At 36.3% G+C, this 20632-nt stretch overlaps 1 non-coding gene and 2 pseudogenes across 1 annotated transcript; 2 read left to right on the forward strand and 1 right to left on the reverse strand.

Moving 5' to 3' along the window:
* Window positions 1–133: 133 nt before the first annotated feature.
* Window positions 134–13898, forward strand: LOC148565640 (vacuolar-sorting protein BRO1-like; annotated as a pseudogene).
* Window positions 9237–9344, forward strand: LOC148565641 (small nucleolar RNA R71). Its single transcript, XR_015885264.1, has one exon. It is a non-coding gene; the product is annotated as a small nucleolar RNA R71 (small nucleolar RNA).
* Window positions 13899–14904: 1006 nt separating the features above from the next.
* LOC107643843 (uncharacterized) lies at window positions 14905–20369 on the reverse strand (annotated as a pseudogene).
* Between the last annotated feature and the right edge of the window lie 263 nt (window positions 20370–20632).

Genomic DNA, 20632 nt, shown 5'->3' on the forward strand with positions numbered 1-20632 from the left:
ATTAAAAAGGGTCTGAAGAAAGGTTTGCCATTCATGATATAGTCCATAGAAAAGCAAAAGATATCCATAAATATAACTCTATACGAATTTAAGTTGAGCATAAATAGGGAGCACTTTTATTTATCACAAAAATATGGGTTTCTATTGCTCAGAAGCTTTAAAATATTTGTGGAAAATCCCAAATCTTATATTTGATATATTATTGTTATTATTTGTAGAATCATGTATCATTTGGGAATGTATAAATTCTTCTAGGCTTTATAGGCAAACAAATCAGTGAAAACTCAGAAATAGGAGAAACTTTCTTTTTTTTTTGTTTAAATAACACCGGTGAAGGGTGTTGTTCTAAAATTCAGCAATTTTCAAAAATACTTTTTCTAATATCTGAACATTCTCAGGCCACAAAACAGGTTTGAACCTCCAAGAAAACCAATTTGGTTTGGAAGCCAATTGGGGATCTGTTTCAGGTATATACACCTTTATTTTCGTAAAGGAATACAATTTAGTCACATAGAAACATTATTTTATCTAAAAAAACATTGTGTAGATCTTGTCTCTTTTGCATCAATAATATTGACCCATTGTTATACCTGTGTTGGGATCCATGTAGTCATTTTCCTTCATCCTTATGTAAGTCATTTTCCTTCATCCATGTAAGTCATTTTCCTTAGCGCATGTCCAGCTGAAATCGGCTTTGTTCTATGCTGAAGCTTGCTTTAGGTATGGATTGGAGCTACATGAAAAAGAAGAAATAGCAGAGGAGATTGCACGACTCAGGAGTGCCATTAACGTGCTAACTGAGGCGAAGAAAAATTCAAAGGGTGCGGCAGCACAGATTCTCGATGCAATTGGCAAATTAAAGGCCAATATTGGCAATTTTCTGGTATATGTGACAGATTTTTGGCTATATTGGCAATTTCAGTAATATTTTTGTTTTACAGTCCTTCAGTTCATCCTATCTGTGTCATATCGTGGGAAAATGTACTGAGCATTGAATAGCTTTCTTCCAAGTACAGTCGTAATTAAGAAACCTTACTAAAGCTAGAAAATTCAAGAGGAAAATTTGAGATGTGAAATTGAATGGAGTATTGATTAGAGTTAGCAGTAGGAAAAGGGATTTCAGTTTACAAAAGAAATATTAGTAATATATGTTCTAATTGTTTCATAGGGTTATAATTTTAAAAAATGACTACAACATTGGCATTAGATGTGTTTATAATTCTTATCAAATTTTGTGCTTGCTATTTCAGAGGCAACTAGAAACTCTTGGAGCCCAAAGGGCTGGTCTTGAAGACATGCTTAAAGAGATGAAAAGAAAGGTACACCTGATTAGGATGCTTCTTGTGGAATTTTTTCCATCCTATGTAATCCGTGATTCATGAATCTATAACATGTACTATTTATCTTTGCTTATATTTCTAAAAATATCTTCAGCATGATATATTACCAAAGTTGATGACATCCACTGGCTCTCATGAGGATCTCTTTAAGAAGGAAATAGCAAAATATGACCATATTTGTGAAGAAATAGTTCAAAATATTAAGGCACAAGAGAAACTGTTGATGCAGATCCAGGTATTGCATTATGTGCGCTCGCTTAAAAAGAATTGATGCATATTAGAACTTTCTAAGAGAAACATTTCCCAAACTGTCTTGGTGGTTTTTTTTTTTAATACAAAATTTTTTGGGGTTCCTTTTTTACTTACTACATTGATTATTGTGAGCAAGCAACAATCTTTAATCATGTGATTCTAACAACGCTTTGCTTTTATTTACAGGCTCAGAATGATGAATTCTCGGCTCTCTTCAATCTTGAAGACTATAAAGGTATATTGTATTTGGTTGTTCTCCTCAATATTGAATCTGATTTTAATGTACACAAAACTGAATATTAACCAGCAACAGAAAATTGTTTAAACTGATGCATTAATTAATGGACCTTCTTTTCTATTTCAGTGGTAATAGTTGAAATGGCTCTTATTATTTCATACAGAATGCTACCCTTTCTTTTTTTTTTTTTTTGGTGTAGTCACCCTACTTGTCTGATGGTTAATCTTTTCATGGTTTCCTTGTAATATCTCAGCTTCACGTGAAAAATGCTATAAGCAGATTAAAGCTGCCATAGCCAAGTTTTGAGAGATAAAAGACAACATTAATGAAGGGTTAAAATTCTATATTACTCTGCAAGTTAGAACTTATCAACTATGTGTTGATTGAATTCTATTATGCAAGAAATTATTTGAGTATGATTAAATATATGGTTGAAAATAAGTACTTGCTATTTATGTAAATTTTTGTTCAATAGGATGCGATCACAAATGTAAAGCAGCAGAGCAATGACTTCGTAATGACAAGGAACATCCAGTGCAGAGAAATGATTGAAGATGTTCAAAGAAAAGTGGCTAATATGAGTTTCCAAGATAAAAACTCAGGTGCTTTTAGTAGTAGCTACCCACCAGTTGGAAGCCAAAACCAAAGACCCAGTACATAACAAACAGATCCTCGTCCCCAAACACCTTATTATCAACCACCTGAGCAGCCTCTGGTTTCTTCCTACGGACATCCCCTTCCCTCATATAGTTCAGCAGCGCATCAGCCTCACCTCCATACCACATTCCACCAACATCTACCGCTCTATACCAACCCCATCAGGTTCATCAGCGGCACCAGCAGAGTATGGCTGGTGCGCAGAAATCAGGACGGTTCCATTCCTTGGTAACGGCACTAAAAACTCAATACACACGTTCATAATCTTAATTCTTTGTCACAACATCGCACAACTAACCAGCAAGTGCACTGGGTCGTCCAAGTAATAAACCTTACGTGAGTAAGGGTCGATCCCACGGAGATTGTCGGCTTGAAGCAAGTTATGGTCACCTTGTAAATCTCAGTCAGGCAGATTCAATTGATTATAGAGATTTAATAATTAAAAGATAAATAAAATATAAAATAAAGATAGTGATACTTATGTAATTCATTGGTGAGAATTTCAGATAAGCATATAGAGATGCGTTCGTTCCTCCTGAACCTCTGCTTTCCTATTATCTTCATCCAATCATTCATACTCCTTTCTATGGCAAGCTGTATGTTAGGCATCACCGTTGTCAATGGCTACATCCTGTCCTCTCAGTGAAAATGGTCCAATGCGCTGTCACTGCATGGCTAATCATCTGTCGGTTCTCGATCATACTGGAATAGGATCCATTGATCCTTTAGCGTCTGTCACTACGCCCAGCACTCGCGAGTTTGAAGCTCGTCGCAGCCATCCCTTCTCAGATCCTATTCGGAATACCACAAACAAGGTTTAGACTTTTCGGATCTCAAGAATGGTCGTCCATGGATTCTAACTTATACCACGAAGACTCTGATTAAGGAATCCCAGAGATATTCATTCAATCTAAGGTAGAACGGAAGTGGTTGTCAGGCACGCGTTCATAGTTGGGAATGATGATGACTGTCACGATCATCACATTCATATTGAGGTGCGAATGAATATCTTAGAATCGGAATAAGCTTGAATTGAATAGAAAAACAATAGTACTTTGTATTAATTCGTGAGGAACAGCAGAGCTCCACACCTTAATCTATGGTGTGTAGAAACTCTACCGTTGAAAATACATAAGTGATGAAGGTTCAGGCATGGCCAAATGGCCAGCCCCCAAACATGATCCAAGGATCAAAAGACAATCGAAAGATGATCCAAAGATGTTCTGAAGATATAAAAACAATAGTAAAAAGTTCTATTTATACTAAACTAGTTACTAGGGTTTACAGAAATAAGTAAATGATGCAAAAATCTACTTCTGGGGCCCACTTGGTGTGTGCTTGGGCTGAGCATTGAGATTTACACGTGTAGAGGCTTCTCTTGGAGTTGAACGCCAGTTTGTAACCTGTTTCTGGCATTTAACTCCACTTTGCAACCTGTTTCTGGCGTTTAACTCCAGAATGGAGCATGGAACCGGCGTTGAACGCCAGTTTGCGTAATCTAAACTCGGGAAAAGTATGAACTATTATATATTGCTGGAAAGCCCTGGATGTCTACTTTCCAATGCAATTGAGAGTGCGCCATTTGAAGTTCTGTAGCTCCATAAAATCCACTTTGAGTGCAGGGAGGTCAGAATCCAACAGCATCTGCAGTCCTTCTTCAACCTCTGAATCTGATTTTTGCTCAAGTCCCTCAATTTCAGCCAGAAAATACCTGAAATCACAAAAAAACACACAAACTCATAGTAAAGTCCAGAAATGTAAATTTTATTTAAAAACTAATAAAATTATACTAAAAACTAACTAAATCATACTAAAAACTATGTAAAAACAATGCCAAAAAGCGTATAAATTATCCGTTCATCACAACACCAAACTTAAATTGTTGCTTGGCCCCAAGCAACTGAAAATCAAATAGGATAAAAAGTAGAGAATATACTATAAATTCCAAAATATCAATGAAACTTAGCTCCAATCAGATGAGCGGGACTTGTAGCTTTTTGCCTCTTGAATAGTTTTGGCATCTCACTTTATCCATTGAAGTTCAGAATGATTGGCATCTATAGGAACTCAGAGTTCATATAGTATTATTGATTCTCCTAGTTCAGTATGTTGATTCTTGAACATAGCTACTTTATGAGTCTTGGTCGTGGCCCTAAGCACTTTATTTTCCAGTATTACCACCGGATACATAAATGCCACAGACACATAACTGGGTGAACCTTTTCAGATTGTGACTCAGCTTTGCTAAAGTCCCCAATTAGAGGTGTCCTGAGTTCTTAAGCACACTCTCTTTTTTTTGTTTTTTCTTTGGACCTTGACTTTAACCGCTCAGTCTCAAGTTTTCACTTGACACCTTCACGCCACAAGCACATGGTTAGGGACAGCCTGGTTTAGCCGCTTAGGCCAAGATTTTATTCCTTTAGGCCCTCCTATCCACTGATGCTCAAAGCCTTGGATCCTTTTGATTTACCCTTGCCTTTTGGTTTTAAGGGCTATTGGCTTTTTGCTCTTGCCTTTTGGTTTAAAGAGCTTTTGGCTTTTTCTGCTTGCTTTTTCTTTTTCTTTTTCTCTTTTTTTTTCGCAAATTTTTTTTTGCAAGCTTTTGTATTCACTGCTTTTTCTTGTTTCAAGAATCATTTTTATGATTTTTCAGATTATCAAATAGCATTTCTCCTTTTTCCTTATTCTTCAAGAGCCAACATATTTAACATTCATAAACATCAAATTCAAAAGATATATGCACTGTTCAAGCATTCATTCAGAAAACAAAAAGTCTTGTCACCACATCAAAATAATTAAACTAGTTTCAAGGATGAATTTGAAACCCTGTACTTCTTGTTCTTTTGTAATTAAAACATTTTTCATTTAAGAGAGGTGATGGATTCATAGGACATTCATAGCTTTAAGACATAGACACTTAAACACTAATGATCATATAATAAAGACACAAATATCAATAAAACATAAGGCTCAAAAATCGAAAAACAGTAGAATAAATAGACAAGGAGATTAAGGAATGAGTCCACCTTAGTGAGGGTGGCGTCTTCCTCTTCTTGAAGAACCAATGGTGCTTTTGAGCTCCTCTATGTCTCTTCCTTGCCTTTGTTGCTCCTCCCTCATAGCTCTTTGATCTTCTCTAATCTCATGGAGGATGATGGAGTGCTCTTGGTACTCCACCCTTAGTTGTCCCATGTTGGAACTAATTCTCCTAGGGAAGTGTTGATTTGCTCCCAATAGTTTTGTGGAGGAAAGTGCATCTCTTGAGGCATCTTAGGGATTTCATGGTGAGGAATTTCCTCATGCTCATGTTGAGGTCCATGATCTCTTATTTGCTCCATCCTTTTCTTAGTGATGGGCTTGTCCTCTTCAATGAGGATATCTCCCTCTATGTCAATTCTAGCCGAATTGCAGAGGTGGCATATGAGGTGAGGAAAGGCTAACCTTGCCCAAGTGGAGGACTTGTCAGCCACCTTGTAAAGTTCTTGAGGTATAATCTCATGAACTTCCACCTCCTCTCCAATCATGATACTATGGATCATGATGGCCCAGTCTATAGTAACTTCAGACCGGTTACTAGTAGGAATGATTGAGCGTTGAATAAACTCTAACCATCCCCTTGCCACTGGTTTGAGGTCATGCCTTCTTAGTTGAACTGGCTTGCCTCTTGAGTCAATTTTCCATTGAGCTCCTTCCTCACATATGCCTATGAGGACTTGGTCCAACCTTTGATCAAAGTTGACCCTTCTTGTATAGGGGCGTGCGTTCTCTTCCATCATTGGCAAGTTGAACGCCAGTCTTACATTTTTCGGACTAAAATCTAAGTATTTTCCCCAAACTATGGTAATCCAATGCTTTGGATTCAGGTTCATACTTTGATCATGGTTCCTAGTGATCTATGCGTTTGCATAGAACTCTTGAACCATTAGGATCCCGACTTGTTGAATGGGGTTGGTGAGAACTTCCCAACCTCTTCTTCGAATCTCATGTCGGATCTCCAGATACTCATTCTTTTTTAGCTTGAAAGGAACCTCAAGGATCACTTTCTTCTTGGCCACAACTTCATAGAAGTGGTCTTGAGATGAATCTCTCCATCTCCCATGACTCAGAGGTGGAAGCAATTGCCTTTTCTTTCCTCTTTCTAGAGGTTTCTCTGGCCTTAGGTGTCATATATGGTTATGGAAAAATAAAAAGCTATGCTTTTACCACACCAAACTTAAAATGTTTGCTCGTCCCCGAGCAAAAGAAGAAAGAAAGTAGTAGAAGAAGAAGAAAATGGAGGAGATAGGGGAAGAAGATGTACTCGGCCAAGGAGAAGAAGAGAGGGTTGTGTTGTGTGAAAATGAAGAAGGAGTGAGGTGTTTATATAGGAGTGAGGGAGGGTTTAGGGTTCGGCCATTAGGGTTTGGGTTGGGAGGGAAAAGAGTTTGAATTTTGGAGGTAGGTGGGGTTTATGGGGAAGAGAGGATGGATGTGAGTGGTGAAGAGGTGATTGGTGAAGGGTATTTGGGGAAGAGAGTTATGAAAAGGTGTGAAGAGGAGAGAAGAAGATGTGGGGATTCTATGGGGTCCACAGATCCTAAGGGGATCCTGTGGGGTCCACAGATCAAGTGGGGTCAAGGACTTAACATCCCTGCTCCAATTAGGCATGTAAAATGCCCTTGCTGTGCAATTTTGGCGTTTAACGCCAGACTGCTGCCTGTTTCTGGCATTAAACGCCCAAATGTAGCTTGTTTCTGGCATTTAACGCCAGGTAGATGCTTGTTTCTGGCATTAAACGCCAGTTTGGTGCCTGTTTCTGGCGTTAAACGCCAGACAGATGCTTGTTTCTGGCGTTTAAACGCCAGACTGCTCTCCTCCAGGGTGTGCTATTTTCAATGCTGTTTTTCATTCTGTTTTTGATTTTTCAGTAGTTTTTGCGACTTCACATGATCATCAACCTAATAAAACATGAAATAACAAAAAGAAAATAAAATAGATATGCTTAAATAACATTGGGTTGCCTCCCAACAAGCGCTTCTTTAATGTCAATAGCTTGACAGTGAGCTCTCATGGAGCCTCACAGATAATCAGAGCAAGGTTGGAACCTCCCAACACGAAACTTAGAGTTTGAATGTGGGGGTTCAACACCAAACTTAGAGTTTGGTTGTGGCCTCCCAACACCAAACTTAGAGTTTGACTGTGGGGGCTTTGGTTGACTCTGCAGTAAGAGAAGCTTTTCATGCTTCCTCTCCATGGTTACAGAAGGAGATCCTTGAGTTTCAAACACAAGGGTGTCCTCATTCAGTTGGAGGACCAACTCTCCTCTGTCCACATCAATCACAGCTCTTGCTGTGGCTAGGAAGGGTCTTCCAAGGATAATGGATTCATCCTCTTCCTTCCCAGTGTCTAGGATTATGAAATCAGCAGGGATGTAAAGGCCTTCAACCTTTACTAACACGTCCTCTACTTGTCCATAAGCCTGTTTTCTTGAGTTGTCTTGCCATCTCTAATGAGATTCTAGCAGCTTGCACCTCAAAGATCCCAAGTTTCTCCATTACGGAGAGTGGCATTAAGTTTATTCCTGACCCCAGGTCATACAGAGCCTTCTCAAAGGTCATGGTGCCTATGGTACAGGGTATTAAGAATTTGCCTGGGTCCTGTTTCTTTTGAGGTAATTTCTGCCTATCCAATGCATTTAGTTCATTGGTGAGCAAGGGAGGTTCATCTTCCCAAGTCTCATTACCAAATAATTTGGCATTCAGCTTCATGATTGCACCAAGGTATTTAGCAACTTGCTCTTCAGTAATGTCTTCATCTTCTTCAGAGGAAGAATACTCATCAGAGCTCATGAAGGGCAGAAGGAGGTTCAATGGAATCTGTATGGTCTCTAGATGAGCCTCAGATTCCTTTGGTTCCTCAAAGGGAAACTCCTTATTGGTCACTGGACATCCCAGGAGGTCTTCCTCACTAGGATTCACGTCCTCCACTTCCCTTGTAGGTTCGGCCATGATGGTCAAATCAATGGCCTTGCACTCTCTTTTTGGATTTTCTTCCGTATTGCTTGGGAGAGTACTTGGAGGGATTTCAGTGACTCTTTTACTCAGCTGGCCCACTTGTGCCTCTAAATTTCTAATGGAGGACCTTGTTTCATTCATGAAACTTACAGTGGTCTTAGATAGATCAGAGACTATTTTTGCTAAGCTAGATGGATTCTGCTCAGAATTCTCTGTCTGTTACTGAGTGGATGATGGAAAAGGCTTGCTATTGCTAAACCTGTTTCTTTCACCATTATTAAAGCCTTGTTGAGGCTTTTGTTGATCTTTCCATGAGAAATTTGGATGATTTCTCCATGAGAGATTATAGGTGTTTCCATAGGATTCACCCATGTAATTCACCTCTGCTATTGCAGGGTTCTCAGGATCATAAGCTTCTTCTTCAGAAGATGCCTCTTTAGTACTGTTGGATGATTCTTTCAATCCATTCAGACTCTGAGAAATCATATTGACTTGCTAATTCAATACTTTATTCTGAGCCAATATGGCATTCAGAGTATCAATTTCAAGAACTCCCTTCCTCTGAGGTGTCCCATTACTCACATGATTCCTTTCAGAAGTGTACATGAACTGGTTATTTGCAACCATGTCAATGAGTTCTTGAGCTTCTGTAGGCGTTTTCTTTAGGTGAATGGATTCACCTGCAGAATGGTCCAATGACATCTTTGATAATTCAGACAGACCATCATAGAATATATCCAGGATGGTCCATTCTGAAAGCATGTCAGAAGGACACTTTTTGGTCAGTTCCTTGTATCTCTCCCAAGCTTCATAGAGGGATTCACCTTCCTTCTGTCTGAAGGTTTGAACATCCACTCTAAGCTTGCTAAGCTTTTGAGGAGGAAAGAACTTGGCTAAGAAAGCCGTGACTAGCTTATCCCAAGAGTTTAGGTTGTCTTTAGGTTGAGAGTCCAACCATATTCTAGCTCTGTCTCTTACAGCAAATGGGAAAAGCATAAGCCTGTAGACCTCGGGATCAACCCCATTGGTCTTAACAGTATCACAGATCTACAAGAATTCAGTTAAGAACTGAAAGGGATCTTCGGATGGAAGTCCATAAAACTTGCAATTCTGTTGCATCAGAGAAACTAATTGAGGTTTCAGCTCAAAATTGTTTGCTCCAATGGCAGGGATTGAGATGCTTCTTCCATGTAAATTGGAATTAGGTGCAGTAAAGTCACCAAACATCTTCCTTGCATTGTTATTATTTTCGGCTATGTCTCCTTCTTTTTCAAAAATTTCTGTCAGATTTTTCTCCAGAGAGTTGTGCTTTAGCTTCCCTTAGCTTCCTCTTCAGAGTCCTTTCAGGTTCAGGATCGGCTTCAACAAGAATGTTCTTGTCCTTGTTCCTGCTCATATGAAAAAGAAGAGAACAGAAAATATGGAATCCTCTATGTCACAGTATAGAGATTCCTTTATGTGAGTAGAAGAAGATATGAATAGAAGATGGAGAATCCAAACACAAGGGTGAGGAATAGGTTCGAATTCTTAGATGAAGAGGAGTGTTAGTAAATAAATAAATAAATAGAAGGAGGTGAGAGAGAAGAATTTTCGAAAATTAAATAAATTAAAATAAAAATATTTTTGTTTTTATTTTAAATTAAAGTTAAAATTCGAAAATAAGGAGAAGAAATAAAATTAAAATTAAAATTTGAAACAATTAGTTAATTAAAAGAATTTTGAAAAAGAGGGAGTGATTTTCGAAAATTAAAGAGTGGAAATTAGTTAGGTAGTTTCGAAAAAGATAAGAATCAAACAAAAAGATAAGATTAATTGAAAAACATTTGAAAATCAATTTTGAAAAGATAGAAAGTTAGAAAAGAAGTTAGAAAAGATTTTGAGATTAATTTTGAAAAAGATGTGATTGAAATTTATTTTGAAAAGGATTTGAAAAAGAAATTTAAAAAGATTTGATTTTGAAAATTAAAGTTGATTACTTGACTAACAAGAAACAAAAAGATATGATTTTAAATTTTAAAGATTGAACCTTTCTTAATAGGCAAGTAACAAACTTAAAAATTTTTGAATCAATCACATTAATTGTTAGCATTAATTTTGAAAATTATGAAACAAGATAAGAAAAAGATTTTTTGAAAATCAATTTGAAATTTTCGAAAATATGAAAGAAAAAATGAAAAAGATTTGATTTTGAAAAAGATTTGAAAAAGATAGAATTTTTAAATTGAAAATTTGATTTGACTCATAAGAAATAATTAAATTTTAAAAATTTTTGAAAAAGTCAACTCAAATATTCGAATTTTATGAGAAGAAAAAGGGAAAGATATTTTTTTTATTTTTGAATTTTTAATGAAGAAAGAGAAAAACAACAAAAAGACTCGATGCATGAAAATTATAAATCAAAACAAGAAAAATATGCAAGAACACTTTGAATGCAAAGATGAACACCAAGAACACTTTGAAGATCATGATGAACATCAAGTATGTATTTTTGAAAATTTTTCAATAAAAGAAAACATGCAAGACACCAAACTTAGAAATTTTTAATATTTAGACACTAAGAAATTGAAAATGCATATGAAAAACTAAAAAAGACACAAAACAAGAAATTTTAAAGATCAAACAAGAAGACTTGTCAAGAACAACTTGAAGATCATGAAGAACACATGCATGAGTTTTCGAAAAATGCACAAATTTTAAAAACATGCAATTGACACCAAACTTAAAATTTGACACAAGACTCAAACAAGAAACACAATATTTTTGGTTTTATGATTTTATTAATTTTTTTGGTATTTTTTTCGAAAATTATTTTAGGAAGAACAAAAAAAAGAAGAAAATTTTTTTGTATTTTTCGAAAATAAGAAATAAAAGCTTAAAATTAAAATAAAATTACCTAATCTGAGCAACAAGATGAACCGTCAGTTGTCCAAACTCGAACAATCCCCGGCAACGGCGCCAAAAACTTTGTGCGCAGAAATCATGACGGTTCCATTCCTTGGTAACAGCGCTAAAAACTCAATACGCACGTTCATAATCTTAATTCTTTGTCACAACTTCGCACAACTAACCAGCAAGTGCACTGGGTCGTCCAAGTAATAAACCTTACGTGAGTAAGGGTCGATCCCACGGAGATTGTCGGCTTGAAGCAAGCTATGGTCACCTTGTAAATCTCAGTCAGGCGGATTCAATTAATTATAGCGATTTAATAATTAAAAGATAAATAAAATATAAAATAAAGATAGTGATACTTATGTAATTCATTGGTGAGAATTTCAGATAAGCGTATAGAGATGCATTCGTTCCTTCTGAACCTCTGCTTTCCTATTATCTTCATCCAATCATTCATACTCCTTTCTATGGCAAGCTGTATGTTAGGCATCACCGTTGTCAATGGCTACATCCTGTCCTCTCAGTGAAAATGGTCCAATGCGCTGTCACTGCATGGCTAATCATCTGTCGGTTCTCGATCATACTGGAATAGGATCCATTGATCCTTTTGCGTCTGTCACTACGCCCAGCACTCGCGAGTTTGAAGCTCGTCGCAGCCATCCCTTCCCAGATCCTACTCGAAATACCACAGACAAGGTTTAGACTTTTCGGATCTCAAGAACGGCCGTCCATGGATTCTAACTTATACCATGAAGACTCTGATTAAGGAATCCCAGAGATATTCATTCAATCTAAGGTAGAACGGAAGTGGTTGTCAGGCACGCGTTCATAGTTGGGAATGATGATGATTGTCACGATCATCACATTCATATTGAGGTGCGAATGAATATCTTAGAATCGGAATAAGCTTGAATTGAATAGAAAAACAATAGTACTTTGTATTAATTCGTGAGGAACAGCAGAGCTCCACACCTTAATCTATGGTGTGTAGAAACTCTACCGTTGAAAATACATAAGTGATGAAGGTTCAGGCATGGCCGAATGGCCAGCCTCCAAACGTGATCCAAGGATCAAAAGACAATCCAAAGATGATCCAAAGATGTTCCAAAGATATAAAAACAATAGTAAAAAGTTCTATTTATACTAAACTAGTTACTAGGGTTTACAGAAATAAGTAAATGATGCAAAAATCCACTCTGGGGCCCACTTGGTGTGTGCTTGAGCTGAGCATTGAGCTTTACACGTGTAGAGGCTTCTCTTGGAGTTGAACGCTAGTTTGTAACCTGTTTCTGGCGTTTAACTCCAGAATGCAGCATGGAACTCGCGTTGAACGCCAGTTTGCGTCGTATAAACTCGGGCAAAGTATTGACTATTATATATTGCTGGAAAGCCCTAGATGTCTACTTTCCAACGCAATTAAGAGCACGCTATTTGGAGTTATGTAGCTCCAGAAAATCCACTTTGAGTGCATGGAGGTCAGAATCCAACAGCATCTGTAGTCCTTCTTCAACCTCTGAATCTGATTTTTGCTCAAGTCCCTCAATTTCATCCAGAAAATACCTGAAATCACAGAAAAACACAAAAACTCATAGTAAAGTCCAGAAATGTGAATTTTATTTAAAAACTAATAAAATTATACTAAAAACTAACTAAATCATACTAAAAACTATGTAAAAACAATGCCAAAAACGTATAAATTATCCGATCATCAATGGCCAACCTGCATATCCTGGATGGCGTGGTCCATACTATAATGCGCCAGCTCAGCAACCTGGTTCTATTCTCAGGCCTCCATATACCGTTCCATCTCCATACCCTCCACTAGCGGTGGCAAGTGGGGAAGCCCGCCCCACCCCACCCCGCCCCGCCAGAAGCCCGCCCTTTGGCGGGTTGGCCGCCCCGCCCCGCCTAGTGAGGCGGTCCCAAAATTCTAGCCCGCCCCGCCTAACGGCGGGCTGGCGGGCCGGTGGGCCGGCAGGCTAAGCCCGCCAAATATCCTCTTTTTTTTTTTTACTTTTAACTATTATAATTTCTAAAAGTATAAACAAATTATAATTTTTATATTCACAAACATTAAAGTATTTGTAATTATAAATATCTAATAAATATAATTATAAACCAAGTTTTCATCCAAAACATAATTATAAATATTGTTCCCAAAGCAAAATAAATATAATCCAAAACATAATTATAAATATTGTCTCTAAAACAAAATAAACATAATCCAAAACACTCAATTTTCATCTTCATTCCCTTGTAAGTTGGGTTGGAAGAAGTTGGATTTTGGCAAAAAAAAATTATAAAAATATCCCTTGCCAAAAAAATACTAAGCCCGGCGGGGAAGCCTGCCCCGCCCCGCCAAAGCCCGCGGTTTAAGCGGTGCGGGTTAGCGCGGGCTTTTACTATTTGGCGGTCCCAATTTTCCAGCCCAACCCGCCTTTTTCGGCGGGTTACGCGAACCGACCCGGCGGATTTAGGCCCATTTGCCACTCCTACCCTCCACCTCATCAAGGTGGATACTATAAGTAGCAATAGTGTTAATCCAACTGTCTTTTATAATAAGAGAGATTATTCTTTCCGTCAGCTATCTCCTCAACAAATTGGATTTAGATATACCTGTTATCTTGAAGCTTTAGACCAGTGTGGAGAATCGGTATGTACTTTTTGGGTCGTTTCTGGATTTGTATTTTGTTAGTTTGCATTGTCATTAGTTTGTCAATTGTTTATACAAAAACTGTTGTAAGTACAGTTGGTTTATTTCCAATTTTCTACTTTATGCAGAGTGGGGTTCCCCCATCTATACATGCCAACTCGTCAGAAAACATATACTTGTATCACTACATATTCAAAGATTTCTCACCTTCTTTTATGGTGATGAGTAGTATCATGTTCGGGATTATTTGTCTCTAAAAGAATGTACTATGTGGATTGTCCCTTGTGAACTTTTATGTTGTATATTTCCGTAAACTCAACAAAGGAAATTTTTGGATCGTAAAACGCACAAGAAATACAAAGGAATTAAAAAAGAAATTATGTTGTTAAGGCCTAAGGGGAACATCTTATTTTAACTCTGTTTAATAAAAAGTTCATCTGGTTCTTGAGGTTAAAGAAAACTTGTGTGCATCAATCCATGAATATTTTGGTACTTGTGGATAGTCAAATATTTGTTTCGATCCTATTTGTTTCTGAGTGCCAAATTCTTAGCGAAAACGGGGACGAAATTTATGCATGTGTCAAATTTTAAATGGAGACACAATGCAGACATAAGACTTTAATCAAAAGTCCATAGCCAATGGATTGAGATTCTTTGTCCCTATTTTCTATTCCTTTCCATTTTCTCCACTTATAATTTGACACCCCAAGAACACAGTTTAGAAATCTCAAAATTGATGAGAACTATTAGGTGTAACATTTCTTCCAAGAGTAAAAGAAAATATACTATAATGCTAATAGAACCGTGAATCAGTGATGATAATAACATTATATTCCTTGGGCATAGATAAAATTGAGAAGAAAAAGCATCGGAGATATAAGGTTTTAGAAAGTTATGCCAATCTATGCCCATAGCATTAAAACCACTTGTAAAATGTATACAGATACCCGCTAAAAAGCACAACAACAGAGATGATAGTTATCATTCACTTCTCAAGCACCATAACTTCTTCCCTAGACGCAGATCCCATGACTTTGAATAACCATTAATTAATATTATTACACTACAATCGAGCATTCTCTTGGCAAATCGATGCGAAGCCTTGTATAGGAGCTAGTGAAATAAGCAAGCAGATAACATGAAATAACAAAGAGGACTTAAAGATCCGTATCAATGAGATAATCACCCAACCTTTCAACAATCATGTTGCACTACCCTGGAGTCATCGGCTCATCGTAGATTCCGATGATCAACGCCTGATTCGTCTTCTTAATGGTAACACCACCAGGACCCTGCATGACAAGGACAAGCTGAGATTTTAACAACCAATGGCCAAAACCAGCATCAAGGTAACAACGGTATGGACATGGTGCAGCAATGAGTTTTACGCTGATGCTGATTCATTGTGAGCTATGGCCTAAAGCAGTCACATACCACAATTTGAATCCATGATTACATCATAAATTTACTCAATCAAATTAGCAGATTCACATTATCATAGATTGTTGTATTTTCTTTGATGAACTTGTGCAATCAAAATTCAAGCTATAATTAGAAACAGCCAGTACCTTCTTCCCTCAAATGACAGCTCCGGGTTCACCTTGGATAACCATATATTTGGTGCCACCGAGGTACAACCCGGTGGGGGCAAGCGATCAAGGCTCAGCAAAGTCGTTCATGATAGCAGTAATTTCCTCAGGCTTGAACTGCACAACACAAAAGACCAATCAAGAACAGATCAACTAAAACAATTTCAGATTGCAAGGATCACTTGACTTATGCTATGAACCAAACACACTTGAAATCCCCAGCCACATGTTACTTGCACAAGTGATGTGAATATTCGATTTCATATATAACAATAACGAGTGTATGATTGATCTTATGTTGTTACATACTAATAAAAAGGAATGCATCTCATATCAGATAATCACACAGTCCAAACTCCAAGTCATTCCTAATGACTCTCTCCAAGCTTTAATTTACAGCATAAATTGCACTTAACAAGTGAAACATTAAGAATCTGAAAAATTAATCAATTAGCTCCAGTTGATAAAACTAAACAGCTATGGTTAAAGCGCGAATGTATCAAATTAACACCAAAAACATAGGATATGTCAGTATGTCACATGCAAATCAAATCTGATAAATCAGAGGAAAATTAACGGAAAAAAAAGAACAAGATGAATTTGGAAAACAAAGCACTAAGAAAGAAGGAAAGTTTTGGAGAGAGAAATTGAGAAGTATTAAAGATAATCTGAGGAAAATTAGAGCTCTGAGCCCAAACACTGCCGTCTTGGCCGACGATTGCGGTGGAGGAGAGGTGGTTGCCTTCAATTTCGCAGAGAAGGTGGTCATCGACGTATGTTTGCCATGACGGCAACCGGCAAGACGACGGTGAGAGCAAAGACGATGGCAAGCGGTGACCCAACGGCGAGCTACTCCAAGCCACGAACAGAGAAGCCAGCGAGGATGGGGACGATGTACCGAGCTACCTGGGTTTCGGACAGGGGGAAGAGGAAAAAGCGGAAGCGCTGAGAACCTGGGGACAGCGGCGGCAAAAAACCTAGGGCTAGGGTTTTGTCGTTTTGGTTTGGGTCTTTAACTGCTTTTCTTTAGAGGGGCACGAATGATCAGGAGAATTGGAGAAGATGAAGAACAATTTTGATTTTTTTTTTTTAATATGTTTTTGTTTTGTTCTTTCAATTATTTGAAACTATAAAATTAGGATTAATTGAATTCTAAAAATTTGATTAATTAAAAGGGTATTTTTGTCTAATTAAATAAAAGAAGGATGTTTAAATCTTTTTATAAAATTAAATAAATAAATGTTTTTTATTTTTATTTAATTAAAAGGGTGTTTTAGTAAAAGTGGTGATATACTATATATTTAAAAAGAAAAAATTAAATACTGACGTGGAAAATAAATTCCACATATTTTATTGTTATTTGTCCATATTTTAAACGTATCGGTACGTATGAATTTATCATCGTACCGTAGCAAACACCAAAGAAAATAACCTGTATATACTAGGGGTGTTCGCGGTGCGGTTTGGTTCGGTTTTTGAAGGAAAAGCCATCCGATCCGATCGTTTAATTAAATTGCGGTTCGGTTTGGTTCGGTTTTTTTGTCAAGGTCATCCGAACCAAACCAAACCAATTCATATCGGTTTGGTTTGGTTCGGTTTGTTCGGTTTTTTCAATCAAATAAAAAAATCCTACCATACTATTATGCAAAGTCATAACATTGAAATTGACAAACCGAAATACACAATAGCTAACAAAGTCTTGATCTAATGAAATTTAACGACAACAGAATTCAAATACGACAATTAAAGAAGTTTAATAGTTCAACAGTCAACACAACTGATGAGACATACTACTCTTTCCATTTTACAACATATATGTGAAAAGAGAAATCAACCATGTTACTGATGAGACAAAAAATTAAGCATTAGTATGCTACTCGTATAGAAATACGAGAATCACCCGATATTTACTTTTAATAATTAAATTTCATAAACAATATAATTAAACTTAATAATTAAATTATATAATAATATTATTCTAGAGAAAAAATTAAGATTACCTTTCTCATAGTTATATTATATAAATTTATAAAATTGAGACACAATAATAACTCAAATTCACAAATAATTTGCTGGAAATGAAATGTATTTTTGCGATTTATCACTTAGTTATGTGCACTATGAGAGGAGAAGAATGATAATCGACTCTCTAATTTGGAACGATTGCATGGACGATAAGAGGAGAATCTCGATTGACTATGTTGTTCACAACAACATTATACGTATTTGTCACTTAGTCATGTATACAATGAGAGGAAAAGAATGATAATCGAGGAGAATATTGATTGATTCTGTTATTCACAACAACGTTGCACGTATTTGTCACTTAGTCATGTGCACAATGAGAGAAAAAGAAAGAGAATCGATTCTTAATCCGGAATGATTGTATGGATAATAAGAGGAAAATCTTGATTGATTCTGTTGTTCACAACAACGTTACATGTGTGATTGTGAAGAATGAGTATTTATCCGATCAACTCGCATCCTATATATGTAAAATGAGAAACTATTCAAAATTAATTAATTGTCATAACTACTCAAAATTAATTAATTGTCATAACTAATAGGAATCATGATTTGATTCAAATTTTAAATTGGAAACTGCTCAAAATTAATTAATTGTCTCTAATTTAATTCTAATTTTAATTTAACCCTATTGTACACATTGTATAAAGCATACATTGGCTCCTCATATTTTTCCTTTAGATTAATATTTCAGTCAAATTAGTTACACAAAGTTAATATTTTAGTTTATGTTTAATATGTTATGATAGATTTATCCTATTTTGTGATAAATTTATTGAATATGTGTTGAGTTACCACCTTGCAAGCCCAACATTTCATGGCTTCGGCTATAAAAAAATATGTATTCTCTATTGATAATTCGGACCCAAACTGAGTGTAATATACAATATACTTTAATTGGTCACTCTCTAATATCTTATACTCTACAATTTTTCTAATGCTATACATCTTGACTACTATAATAATTTTTTTTTGTTTTTAAACTATTGCCCAATCGCAAATTCGTTGCCCAATCTTAACATACTTCAATCATGATTCATTGCCTTGAGATTTAACGTTGAAAAGTGAGCGAGATAACCGTACCCTCAGAAAATACTATGGTTCTGAAAACCGAATCGGATAGCCACCGCAGCCACCCACAATCACCCAGCCCATAGCCACCGCAGCCCCCAAAGCCCCGCATCGTTTGTCATCGCTGAACCCTTCTCTCCCTTCTCTCTCTGTCGCGCTCTTTGTCTCTCTGTCACTGCTTTGCTGCTCTTCGCCGTGGGTCGTCGTTGCCGCATCTCCATTCCTCGTCGTGGGTCGTCGCTGCTTCTCCCTTCCTCCCCTGCGTCGTTTTTGCTTCTCCCCTCCTCGTCGTTTCTGCTTCTCCCTTCCTCGTCGACGTCGTTTCTGCTTCTCTGCTTCTCTTTTAGGTGTGATATCTCACAGTTTATCTCTATGTCTCTTTTACGTTTCTGCTTCTCTGCTTTTCTGCTTTTCTGAGTTTTGAGATATTAATTTTTGGAATTTTTATTTGATGATTCTGAAATTATTGATGATTCTGAATTTTTAGAATTTTGAGATATTATTGACGATTCTAAAATTTGATTAATTCTGCCGTTGATGAGTTATAAATTCAATTGTTTAATTTATTAATTTTGCTAAGATTGATTTTTAAATCCAATCTGTTGTACTTGTTATTTTGGTGAATTGTTGTTTTGCTGTTATTGATTCAAAATAAAAATATTGCCACAATTCTACATTGAGTTGTTTATGCGGATTTGTTCTGATTTTGGATTGGTGACTCTGGTTGCTGATTGTCTGATTCTAAATTGTTGATAGTCCTATGGTGCATGCTTCATTGCATTGTGCTGAATCGTTGAAATTTTCCTTATTTTGAGATGTTTATGGTTTGACTCTGCTGTATTGTGTTTATGCTGAAATTTTTGTTTATGCTATTTTTTTATATATATTTTGTTGATTATTTATGAATTTTTAATCATAAATTATGAAAAACTGTAAAATTTTAAAACTTATCAGCTAAAAAATTATTAAATTCAAATATTTAAAATTATATATTAAATTTTTTATACTTTTATTATATATTTAATTAAAGCGGTTGAACTCCGGTTGAACTTCTGAACCATTGAACCAGTCACCCTACCGTTTCATTGACCGGTTCAGTTCTCGCAACCTTGGAAAATACAAGGTTGTATCAACGCGAGTTGTGAGGCTATGAAGTAGTTAATCTCTTTCTTCCCCTCACCAGGAATATCCACGGGTTCAATCAAATACATGGTTAACTTGACAGGAATCCATCATTCGGTCTCTAATCGCAGAACCCTCATGACTTTCAAAATCTGCTTGCAACATTCCATCATTAGAATTATCAAATTTGACCCTTCTTGACTGCCCTCAGGTGACATATTTAAGTCAATCATCAATCTCCTAAAATTTGTGTCTAGCTGCCCCACATGAGAGGTATCATCACCAACATCTAGAGAAATCTCTCCACACAAGTAGACCAAAAAATAAATAATTCTAGGAGATGGACATTTGGAAATAATTGTGCCAACCCCTGTTTAGACATATATCCTCATCATCACGTAATCGATACCTAAGTCACATAAAATCTTATAATAATAATAATAAGTTTCATCTACGAAAATAAAATAATAAAAATAACTAAATATACGCTATGAATAACAAGATAATACATTTTGTAAAAAAGGTGTCACCTACCTCCATCGGATATCTATAATAAATTTTTTTCACTCTCTTTGTGTGTTGTTGATCAATGACATACACTATAAAATTCTTAAACGTTATTAGACATCTCACTTCAACTGGCATCTATACAAAGGTTAATTGAGCAAAATTAAATATAACAGATTCATTTTGATCATATATTATTTTTTTAATATAATAAATTGATAACAATAGTATTTGGAACATTTTAAATGGTAAGAATCAGATGAAAAAAGAGTAAAATGATAAGTGAATGTATTTTT

The sequence above is a fragment of the Arachis ipaensis genome, chromosome B5, assembly GCF_059453495.1.
Source record: "Arachis ipaensis isolate K30076 ecotype BB chromosome B5, ASM5945349v1, whole genome shotgun sequence".
NCBI classification, from domain to species: Eukaryota; Viridiplantae; Streptophyta; class Magnoliopsida; order Fabales; family Fabaceae; genus Arachis; species Arachis ipaensis.